Source organism: Alosa alosa, chromosome 13, assembly GCF_017589495.1.
Source record: "Alosa alosa isolate M-15738 ecotype Scorff River chromosome 13, AALO_Geno_1.1, whole genome shotgun sequence".
Taxonomy (NCBI): domain Eukaryota; kingdom Metazoa; phylum Chordata; class Actinopteri; order Clupeiformes; family Clupeidae; genus Alosa; species Alosa alosa.
In genome coordinates, this window is record NC_063201.1 from 22,531,601 (window position 1) to 22,543,222 (window position 11,622).

General features: G+C 42.0%; 1 protein-coding gene across 8 annotated transcripts in view; it reads left to right on the plus strand.

Moving 5' to 3' along the window:
- The first annotated feature begins 3,685 nt into the window (after window positions 1-3,685).
- The window catches only part of adgrb1a (adhesion G protein-coupled receptor B1a), an 86,809-nt gene continuing 78,872 nt past the window's right edge, over window positions 3,686-11,622 (plus strand). For 6 of the 8 annotated variants that reach the window (XM_048260316.1, XM_048260319.1, XM_048260320.1 and 3 more), the window contains exon 1: window positions 3,686-4,255. The gene's annotated coding sequence lies outside the window, so the exon portion shown is untranslated. The remainder of the gene's footprint in view (window positions 4,256-11,622) is intronic. The other 2 variants (XM_048260318.1, XM_048260323.1) reach the window with 1 other exon arrangement.

Sequence of the window (11,622 nt, forward strand, 5' to 3'; positions counted from 1 at the left end):
ACTTTTCGTTCATGGGGGCCTTACAATAAAATAATTTATGTGTACATTTAGTGACGTACACCAACAAGGATTCGGGACACTGAAAGACCGGGTACACAAAACTTGGTGGGCATGTACCCCACATGGATAGCATGGAACCGTCATTTTAGTTTTTCATCTGCAGCCCCAGCTGGACTGGACCCCGAAAGGAGGGTAGGGCAGACACAGTTCTCTGTGAATCTTTTATGGTATGTTAGTCTCAAGGGCCCACATCAACCTGGCTCATAATCACTCATTTGTGATTTGCCCCCGTAAAAAAAAAATGAAAATCAGTAGGATTAAAAGAAAGCCAAAATAAATATTCATCATCATCATCATGGCTGCATTTTCAGTATTGGTCGTTTATCGCTTGTCCACTAGATGGGCGATCGTTGCAGTGAGACGTAATTTTGTTGGAAGTTAAAAGTGGGTTGGAAAAAAACAATGGGCCTTCATACAAGGACTGTAATTTACCGCAGCTTTAACATCTAATAAGGATAGGGGACGATGTTCACATGAAGTGTAATTCCCATTTCTTCTTGAAGCCGAAATAAATCTGAGGATGTTTATCGGACATGCTTGGTTTTACTGCAGGCACGTTAATCTTGTAATATCAATAAGGACCTAGGTAATGTTACCGTTAAGCGTTGGTTGAGTGATGGAGGCATTTGATTTATTGCATTTGTAGAAAACTATAAATGCGGTTATACCAAGCAAATGTATAGCAGCACTGTTTGTATCTTTCGACTGTCATTTATTGCACGTGCTACAAAAATCATTCTGTGCAATGGAAGATTTACCAACGTTAACCGGGTCTGATACAGTTTTGCCTATACATGCGCGGGAGACTGAGGCGCCTGTTTATTTTTTGTTTTGGCGCGTGCAGGGTGTGAGAGGGGAATCGATGTGCTTTGATTACAGCTTGGTAGTTGTAGTCTGTGAAATTAAAAAGCACGTGTGTGTGAAGTATCCAAACAATGACACCTTCATTTCATTATGGCTGCTTTAGCAAAACACCTTAAGCTACTGTGTAGTGGGTCCCATTTAGAAGTGGCTACTTCATTCGCCCTTTCCTTGACTCATGGAGCTGCGTGAATGTTATTACAACTTTTCGCCAAGATATGACAGTTTAAGTCCGCTTGATACTGTAAATGAAGCCATTGGTTTCAAAGGAGATTTTATTTGTGTCGCCAGCATAGCCTATTGACAATTTATGTTGTCATTAGGCCTACCTTATAATCCTACCTGTAGCTTAGGGAAGCTAACAACTTTCTATTAGGATCTAGTTTGTTAGTTACCGTTTTGTCATAACTCCCTGATGCATTTTTGCATTTAGAATAGCCAGAGCGTGTATATCTCAATCGGAAAATTAAACAATATCGGGTGCCTATGGACTAGGCTGGGTGAACCCAGCCTGATCTGCCCGCTATTTATTTTTTGATTTCTTAAAAGATTGAGCTTGGTCTGATGAAAGCCAGACTAGCCATGGACCTCAGTTAAACAATGCAAGGGAACATGAATCAGCCTATATTTGCACTAACAATAACGGCCAAAGCTCTTCAACTTTGGCCCGTTAAAATGTGTATGAACAGTCTAGTGACGCATTTCATCAAGGCCCATTTGGACATGTCAGTTATTTGCACCACTGGTTAGATGTAAAACAGCATTTCGTTTCAGACTAGGCTACTGTTACTTAATTTGTGCATTAACAATAACGTTTCAGACTACTGTTACTTAATTTGTGCATTGACAATAAAGTATTACATGAACTAAAGATGACTAAAATCTTATGTAGAAGAAGAAACATTCACAAAAAATCCATCCATCCATCCACCTTTGTTTTTGATAGCTGTTGAAAACGGCATGGAACTGACAGAGATGGTTTTGTTTATAAATACATAAAAATAAATAAATAAATAACATTATGCTGATACCTTTTGCTTTTCCCAAATACAATGTAGCCTACAGGTGTAAGTGACCTTTCATCAATCCAGTTGCAATGGATGAACTGTGATGAACTGCCCTACTTGTGATTGTTTAGAGATTTTAAAGGTTTTATAACAATTCTACATCTTCTTTGGCTATTCTACAATCTATTCACCTTTTCAGCACCAGTAGGCTACTTTCTGTGCAGCCAAGACACACACACTCAGGCATGCCAAATAAGCATACACAAAAGTTTCAAGAGTGGGGATGGAGTAAAATATGGAGACAAATTGAAGTGTGATTTATTTTCGCGGAACGGATGTACAGGACTGAGCGGCGGTCATATTTTGTACCGCTATGCGGTACATCTAGTTAGTAGTAGTAGTAGTAGTATTTTGTATTTTTCATTTATTTCTTTTTTTATTTTTTGTCATTTATATTTTTGTTTATATTACTGTATTATTGTTCTCTGAACTACATTTTCCAAAGGTCAGCTTTTGTGCTTGTGTCACAACTTCAGAACGGCTTGACGTACATGCTTCTAATTTGGTGTAAACATTTGTATGGACTCAATGATGAAGTAAAAAATCATGGTCAAACCCACCTTGAGACTGTGATATCTCAAGAACGCCTGACACGTCTGGGTTTGTATGCACTCAAAGATTAAGTAATTCAATGTTTTTTTTTTTTTTAATCTCCCCACCAACATTAAGCCAGCAGCTTTCCATCCACTATTGTAATTCCTCTGGCATTGCATTTCTAGTTAGATTTTTTATATTCTTACATCAGATGTTTTAATATGACATCATCTGAAGAAATAGGTCCTCGGGAATGCAAATAATATCTAGAACGGGAGCTCCCCTCTGAAGCGCACCTTATGTAATATAGGTTGGAGGAGTCGGAATGTCAGCTTTGTGTGGAACAGTACTCCGGAGACACACAGAACACCTCCTACGCCCCGCCCTCTGAGAGAGAGAGGGAAAGAGAGAGCGAGAGAGAGTTTCCCAAAACCATCCAATCTATACGCGTGTGCGATAACCAGGTGGCCGCCCACACAGAGCTCGCGGGGAGCGCTTCCTTGTGAACGCGCGCGTCATGTGTTACCGCATTTCAGAGCCATGCCACAGGTATTTGGACGCGCATCAGTCAGAAAATAAATATTCTATTCTGAGCGTTTCTCCGCCCGAGACAATCAAAACATGCGTCATTAGGATGAAACGTGCATTATTGACTATAATGCGAAAATCTTTGCCTTTTCTCAACATCATTCTTTGCATCTCAGCACATGTTGTGATGTCGAAGGTTTCCCAGCCTTCGTGATAGTCCGGTCATCACATTATAGACACTGTCTCCGGAGTGTCATAGAAGAACGCATGGATTAGGCTACAAACGTTTATCTTACTTGATTTGATCTGCAAGTCTATCCCTTCATTTCATTTTAAACAAATTACATTTTAATAGATGTCAACCGCAAAAAACTATGAATTGGTTGGCAAGAAGGTGAATATCAAAGTCTTAGATTTAACCCTAAAATGTATTTAAAAGTCCACCAAATAAGCTATTTATTATTGCAGTTCTCTCTCTCTCTCTCTCTCTCTCTCTCTCTCTGTCACTCTCTCTCTCTCATGCGCCGCTCCCACCCCATCTTTTTACTTTGACTCATTCAATTCAGTGTGTATGACCCACGCAATGTTCAGGCTCCACAAGGGGGGGCTGCTGGATATATGCTTTTGTGGCGAACCCCAAGGCTTCAAAAACTGAATCTAGTTTCAGCGGACAGACCAACGGGCAAGGACACCCCAAAGCCGGGAGAATAAACCGCCTTTTCCCCCCATGTAAATGCGCTTGGAGAAAACAAACAGACCGTAGCCGTCTTGCCCGTCATAACCTGCTTTCTTGGAGTTGAGACTGCACCTGAGCGTTTTTTTGTTTGTAACAAACGGAATCTTGCAATATCAAACGGAAATTGCAAATTGTTTGGATATATATGGGAGTCATATTTTCAGGCTTGAATGAGATCACCATCAGATGTATTTGAACTAGATATGGAGTAATTTCACGGACCTAACTTGTGGATCTTTCACCAAACCCGGAGCCTGGGATTCATTTAATATGGGCATTTAATCAATTCATATTTTTAAACGTTATCAGACTTGATTCAGGGGATGAATAAAACAAATGTTTTTCAAGCCAATGCTCCGTACTGAGAAAATGAATACAGATAACTTATTTTAAGCAACTTGGAGGTATTGTCCATGGTCTCTGAAAGGCGTGCGGACGCATACTGGATGGATCCCTCAACTTTTTCAAGGTAAATATTCATTTTCATAACCTTGGCACGCCGGCATGTGGATTAATTAGGCTTTCGTATGTTATGGTTCCTGAAGAATGTCATTTGACAATTATGTCAGTTCCAAAATTATAATGAGCGAAAAATGGATTGACTTTCTGGGTTTGTGATATTGTAGGAGGCTTTTCTTTCGAGCAGAACATATTGTCATTAAATTATGTTAAAGTGAATTGCCCTTGAGACTTTAATTTCCCAGTGATCTTGAGAGTGACGACCCTCCGTTTGAATCAAACATTTTGTTGGCATCTGTAAAGGATACAAGTGTATTGTAGAAAAAGTCAAACGTTACCTTTGGGGACATTAACATGCCAAGCGGGTTCCTTTGCCGATCACACGGAGCCCAGTTCCCAGCGCCTTCTCGCCATGGGGGTGAATGTCGCTGTCCAAGGTGGCCAAGTTGTGGGTTTGGCTCAGCAACGCATCACCCCTAAAGCCACGTTGCCGTAAATAAACGCAGATACTCTGCGATTTTAGACACTTTGTAAATTGGATTGTGCAAGGATGTCAACACATCCCTGTTGTAAGTAAGGCTATAATGCTTTTATCCCTATCTGACGTGTCGTCTGTTGTTTTTCAGCAGCTGCCACAGAACGCGTTTCGCTTATGTTGATTTGGGAATACGCCACATCGAATCTTTCCTTGTGTCCTTGGTGTTGTTTAAACGAAACAGGTTATTTAAAGCGTCAACTCAACGCAAATACTAATACTTTTGCATAGTGTGCAGCATCTAAAAAAAACATCCGAATGGAAAGTTTCACTGCGCTCATTCACATTGTACTAACATTTTATAATGGAAAGTATCGCACATTAAGGTTGTGTTAAATATTGCGTCGCATGTAGGGTAGTGGGTTGTAATAATACAGCGTAATCCATTACATTCCACGGTTGACTAACAAGCTGTTTGAAAGCGATGAAAGGCAAAATGCTTTGGTCGGCTACAATGCGGCTATTTTGGAGACGAAATAGGAAGCACGTCGGAGGAAAAACAGCAGTGTCAAAACTGACGTCTTGGCCATTAGCAGCATTGATTTCGTTAATCTATTATATTATCTAGACATTAGTTGGAAACGCAGAAATATCACCAAAGTGCCATACTGGAAAATAGTATTCTTTTTTAAAACTATGCTCGAAGTTTGCGAGAGTTCGGGCTTGTTTGCTGGCGCAAGAGTGGTGCGTTTATATGTTTAACAGTGGTACCGACAAGGTAAGGAGATAGACAGAGTGAAAGAGAGAGAGAAAGAGAGAGAGATGATCCATTCCTTGAACCCAAGTTTGCCTCGGGATCAGACAGGTTCACCTAGGATACAGAATTGCCACCACTCTTAGAATTACATGTAGGGCCTAAGCTAAATGATGAATATCCTGGTAAAAGCTAAAATGAGGTTTGAACTGTTATTTGAAAAGCTATCCTGACACGAGCAAGTTTGGTGCGCTGCGTTTTGCACAGGGGATTTCTACGTGATTAAAGGGGAAGTTCCGTGATTGTACGGTAGGGGGGAGTCTACCGACGCTCAAATCCCTCCACGGGAATATAGGCGTGAAACGAGGACCACTTGGCAAAAGCTAAAGGAACCTCGCAACTCGGGATTCTCTAGTCCATATTCAAGCTTTTTTGCCCCTGACCTGAGCTACTGACCTGTTCAATCTCACCTTTTTGCGACCAAGAAAGACAAATCGATTTTTTTCACATAATTAAAGTATTATGATGATTATTAAGATTATAATGATGATGATGATGATGATGATGATGATGATGATGATGATGATGATTATTATAATAATAATAATAATAATTATTATTATTACTTTTATTATTATTATTATTATTATTATTATTATTATGTGTTTATAGAAGTAAGTAGTAGTAGAGGTACAGGATAGGAAAATAATATGTGTTGGTTTCACATTCCTGTGCAGAGGGTGAGTTTGGCTAGAGACAGAGGGGGAGATGCTAAGCGGTTGCCCTATGGTCATGGCTGCTGGGAGGTGGCTCTTCCCAGCGCTGGGCCGGAGGGAGAAAGACGAGTGATATTGGAAACAGAAATAGCCTCCCGCAAAGCGACACGCCTGACGGAGCACTTTTTTGCCGCGGATGGGATCAGCCGTGCCGAGCCATGGCGAGGTGACACGGCGGGGCTTTTGGAAGGCAGCCATGCGTGTGCTTTAACCCAGATGTCCTGCTTTGTTTCTGCTTCTCACGTCCCCGTCACCCGAATGATGTGTCTCCGACTCACCTCTCTCTCTCTCTCTCTCTCTCTCTCTCTCTCTCTCCCCCCTTGCCTTACCTTCTCTCTCTCGCTCACCTTTCCTTACTTTCTATCTTTCGCTCTGTCGCTTTGCGTGTCTCCTCCTCCCACCCGTTCTTGTTCCTTGTCTTCCTTCAGTTCTTAATTTAATATAGCCAAATATCAGAAGCAACACAGTTTCGTGACCAGATTCACTTAGTACCGAGTGATGATAAGGGATGGCGGGGTTTGGGCTGAGATTGGCTTATTGGACTGTTATTTTGTTCTTTTGTTTGTCCTCCACCCTCATCATGCCTTTGGGCAGAGCTCACATCACTTCATCTCTTCTAGCCCATAGAGCACAAACACACATACACACACACACACACACACACACACACAGTCATGCACACACTCATACACACACACACACACTCACTCACACATATGCACAAACATGTACTCACATGCATGCACACACACACACACACACACTCACACTCATACACACACTCACACACACACACTCACACATATGCACAAACACGCACTCACATGCATGCATGCACACACACACACACTCACTCACACATGCACATGCACATGCACACTCACACTCATGTGCACACTTCTGTACCTCAGTGTCACATGCACATGCACATGCACATGCACATGCACATGCACATGCACATGCACATGCACATGCACATGCACATGCACATGCACATGCACATGCACATGCACATGCACATGCACATGCACATGCACATGCACATGCACATGCACATGCACATGCACATGCACATGCACATGCACATGCACATGCACATGCACATGCACATGCACATGCACATGCACATGCACATGCACATGCACATGCACATGCACATGCACATGCACATGCACATGCACATGCACATGCACATGCACATGCACATGCACATGCACATGCACATGCACATGCACATGCACATGCACATGCACATGCACATGCACATGCACATGCACATGCACATGCACATGCACATGCACATGCACATGCACATGCACATGCACATGCACATGCACATGCACATGCACATGCACATGCACATGCACATGCACATGCACATGCACATGCACATGCACATGCACATGCACATGCATGCACAATTCTGTATATTCATATACCAATAAAAATTTGTTGTACAATCAAGCATTCTGGAAAACTAGTAAATTGTCAAACACCTAAAAAATATTTTATCTTGTCTAACAGTGAGTCACAATTCTAAAAATAGAGTGGATGAATATCTCACCAGGGCTCTTGGACTGAGGTAAATAGTTTGCTGGCAATTCATTAATTCATTCTTACGTCTGCTCAAAAAGCCAAGTCGGCTGGACAACACCGAGCCAACCGTGTGCTCTCACTTTATCACACATATTCCATCTGATGGGAATTCAAAGCTGACTTATATTTTGCCATAATGTAGCAGGCGACTTAGCTGTTTCCTCAGATGAATACTACCAAACTGAATCAGTGGAAAGTCCAAAATGTCGACCCCCTCACTAGACTGCACAGGCTGCAGGGACAGGGCTGCACTGATTTGTCTTCTCTTTGTAGAGGACTAATGGCATGTTTGCTTTTCTGAGTGTCTCTATCACTTGTCTAGTCTGTATAGATAGTAATTGGCTGAGACTGCATGATAGGGTCAGTGTGGACGTGAACAGCACAGAGAGAAAACGTAATGACCTGTAGTGTGTTTTGTTGAAGTGAAATAGTTTGTTTGCAAACAGCTAGTGGTGGATGGATACTAATAGGCGTTGGCAGGAGCAGGTTTGTGTAGAATGTGTGATGGAGGTTATGACAGAGTGTCCTGGAGAAGTGACTGGGGCCCTCACTGTGTGCAAGTTCAGAGGAAAGCTGCATTTCATTTTTCCAGTCAGTTCGCTAATTAGGGTTCAGAGAAGGTCCACTGGTAAAATCCAATGAAGCCAACCCTGAGAGAGGAAAAAAAGACTTGTAGAGGGACAGAAACAGAGATAGAGAGAGAGAGAGAGAGAGAGAGATAGATGGAGAGAGAAAGAGAGAGACACCCACTTGCTGTGATGAGAAGACACCACTTTCTATGTGCAGCTGATATGAACACCCTGGGGACAAAGGTGATGAGGCGCAGACAGTTCACTCACACACACACACTCTCTCTCACACACACACACACACACACACACACACACACACACACACACACACACACACACACACACGCATGCATGTACCCATGCATACACACACACACACACACACACACACACACACACACATACATTTGTATGCCTAAATATATACAACCAGAAAAATACAGAAATATATTCTGTCATTTAAACTCTGGTGTGAAAGTGCAGAGAGGGAGAACACCTCTCTCAAGCACACATTCACGGTGCAACCCATTCCTTTTTCAAGCAGGTTGTCGCCTTCCCTGAGATTTTCTCTTTCTCTGGTCTTCACCTTCTCTATTTTTTTTCACTATCTGTCAATCTCGCTTTTCTCACCTTGTTCTGTTCATGTTTAATTATGCAGAGAGAGAGAAGCCAGGAGTTCCAGGAAAAAAAAACGCAAACCACACTGTGATAGATTTCTGGCACCTACACTAATTATAATCCCTACCCCTCAGTCACTGGTAGGCATTATCTATGTGGTCATGTGACAGGTGTGAGTGTGTGTGTGTGTGTGTGTGTGTGTGTGTGTGTGTGTCACTGTGCATACAAAGAGTGAGGTGTCATCTGTTCCCCCTCCGCTCATCAGAGCACACAAAAGGCAAATCCACCATTACTTGACCATCTTACTGTAGCACAGGCCTTACTGCACAAAAGGCAAATCCGCCATTACCTGACCATCCCAGTGTAGCACAGGCCTTAATGGGAGATCTGTGCTGGACTAGTTATGCCTTAAAGGTGCAGTCTGTGATTCTAATCCAATATGATTAAAAATAAAAATGTTAGTTAATTGCCCACTCAGTGTATGTTGGTACAGTCTTTGTTCTCTAAGTTGGAAGCTAAGTGACTCAGACTGAGCCATAGAGAATGGACCACACATTTAAGATCAGCTTTTCAGTAGTGAACCTTAAGCTACAGGCTCCTCTTTTGTGCTGAATCTATTTGGAGACCTGAATTTGACTGAAAAGGACTATTAATATATGTACAGTTCACAATATAGAACCAGCATTGACAAAAGGAGAAAATGAAATCAGCACTTCTCCAGATCATCAGAATATTCCCAGGTGCCTGTTCTCGCCTCACGTCACGTCTTCACCTGCAGACTGTTTTGTGCGAGCAGGAGAGGAGTAGGGAAGTGTTTCCCAGAGAGGAGAAGAGGAGTAGCAAGTGTTTCCCAGAAAGGAGGAGAGGAAGTGAAGTGTTTCACAGAGAGGAGGAGAGGAGAGGAGTAGGGAAGTGTTTCCCAGAGAGGAGGAGAGGAGGAGGGGAGTAGGGAAGTGTTTCCCGGAGAGGAGGAGAGGAGAAGGGAAGTGTTTCCCAGAGAGGCTGTGGGTCTCACTCACACGGATGTGCCCGATCAGCATGTGCTACGGCACCAATGCTAATGATTTCCTTTATTGGTTTATAAGGAGGAAACAGACTGTGTGTGCGTTTGATGAATGCAAGACACAGTGGAGGTGATGGTGCAGTGCAGTAGGTATGTTGTGGGGGTGGGGGTGAATGGGGTTGGGATGGTCAAATGACTGGTGTGACTTTAGACACAAACAGTATGTGCATGAAAATGACATACTGACATATATTACACACACACACACAAACAACACATACGGTTTAGGGAAATACTGTGCTGGATCTCATTTTGCTGTCTCGACACTTTTCCACTGAGGGCCGTGACCTTGTGCACAGAGAAACCAGATATGAAAAGCCATTTCTGTGCCATGGATGAACCTAATGCATTTTATTACCGCCAATAATTTTCTGGGCTCACACTTATCGATCCAATTGGAGAAAATACCATATATCTACCACATATCTACAGCTCTGAGTTGGATTTATATCCATAGAGCTAATTAGAGAACAGTAGGGGAGAAGGGCCATTTCCATCAATTTCTGTCCTCCCAGAAACGATTGTAGCTAACGTCGAACATGCAAATAGAAAATGCTAATTAGGTAAAGTGAGGCAATAAGTGGCTAGAGGTGGGTGGATTATTGTAAATATCAATTTGTGTACAGTCAAATGTGACTAAGTCAAATGTGTTGAAACGGGTTTATTCACATTACATTTGCTGCAATTTCATTACACACTTCTGTAGTTGGTGTAGCTAGCAATTTAACACTTTTCCCTAAAACTATTGATTTGACTATTAAGTTATCTCCGATTCATTTTAATTAAAGATTTCAATTTAGTCTGTGAGTGATTTATGCTACAACAGAGACTAACTATATCCAAGAGACTAACTCAATACGCCACAGGTAAATCCACTGATTTCTTTTGTTGGTATCTGTAGGAAGTAAACAACTTGCTGTTGTCTCTTTTGAACTCTCTGTTATTTATTTTTGCACATGACACTGTTATTGTGTACCATCTTTACAATACAGTCTTTTTTGTCCAGTTAGCTGCATGGACTTCAGCTGGCAGACTGTCACTCCAATCAACTTTCTCCCACTAATATTGTTTGTGATGTCAATCACTACATCTCTATAGGGGGTATCACAGTCAATAATCACACATGAAGCAAATAATAAATAATGGAATATTTATCACATGTACCAGTAGGTACTCATTGCTTATGCTCTGGCTTACGCACTAAATCAAAGGCCCAATTACTTTTGACGTGTGTATAGTTTTTCGGTTTAGCATTCGGTTGTGTTTACAAGACTCAATCAAAGGGATACGCAACAGGCTGTGAATGAATATTTGCTCTCTGTTTCTTGCCATGTCTTGTTTTCCCCAGTTAGAATAGGGATCTCTTTGATCTCCAGCACTCAGCTAATCCCTCTGTATCTGTCATCGGATCTCATCTTTTCACATGAAAATCTCTCTGGAAGTGTCTGAAGTATTGTGCTAGCCTAGCTGAGCCTCTCAGTTTTGTTTTTTTGAGGGGGGGTTTATGTAGGACTGGTGAGTCA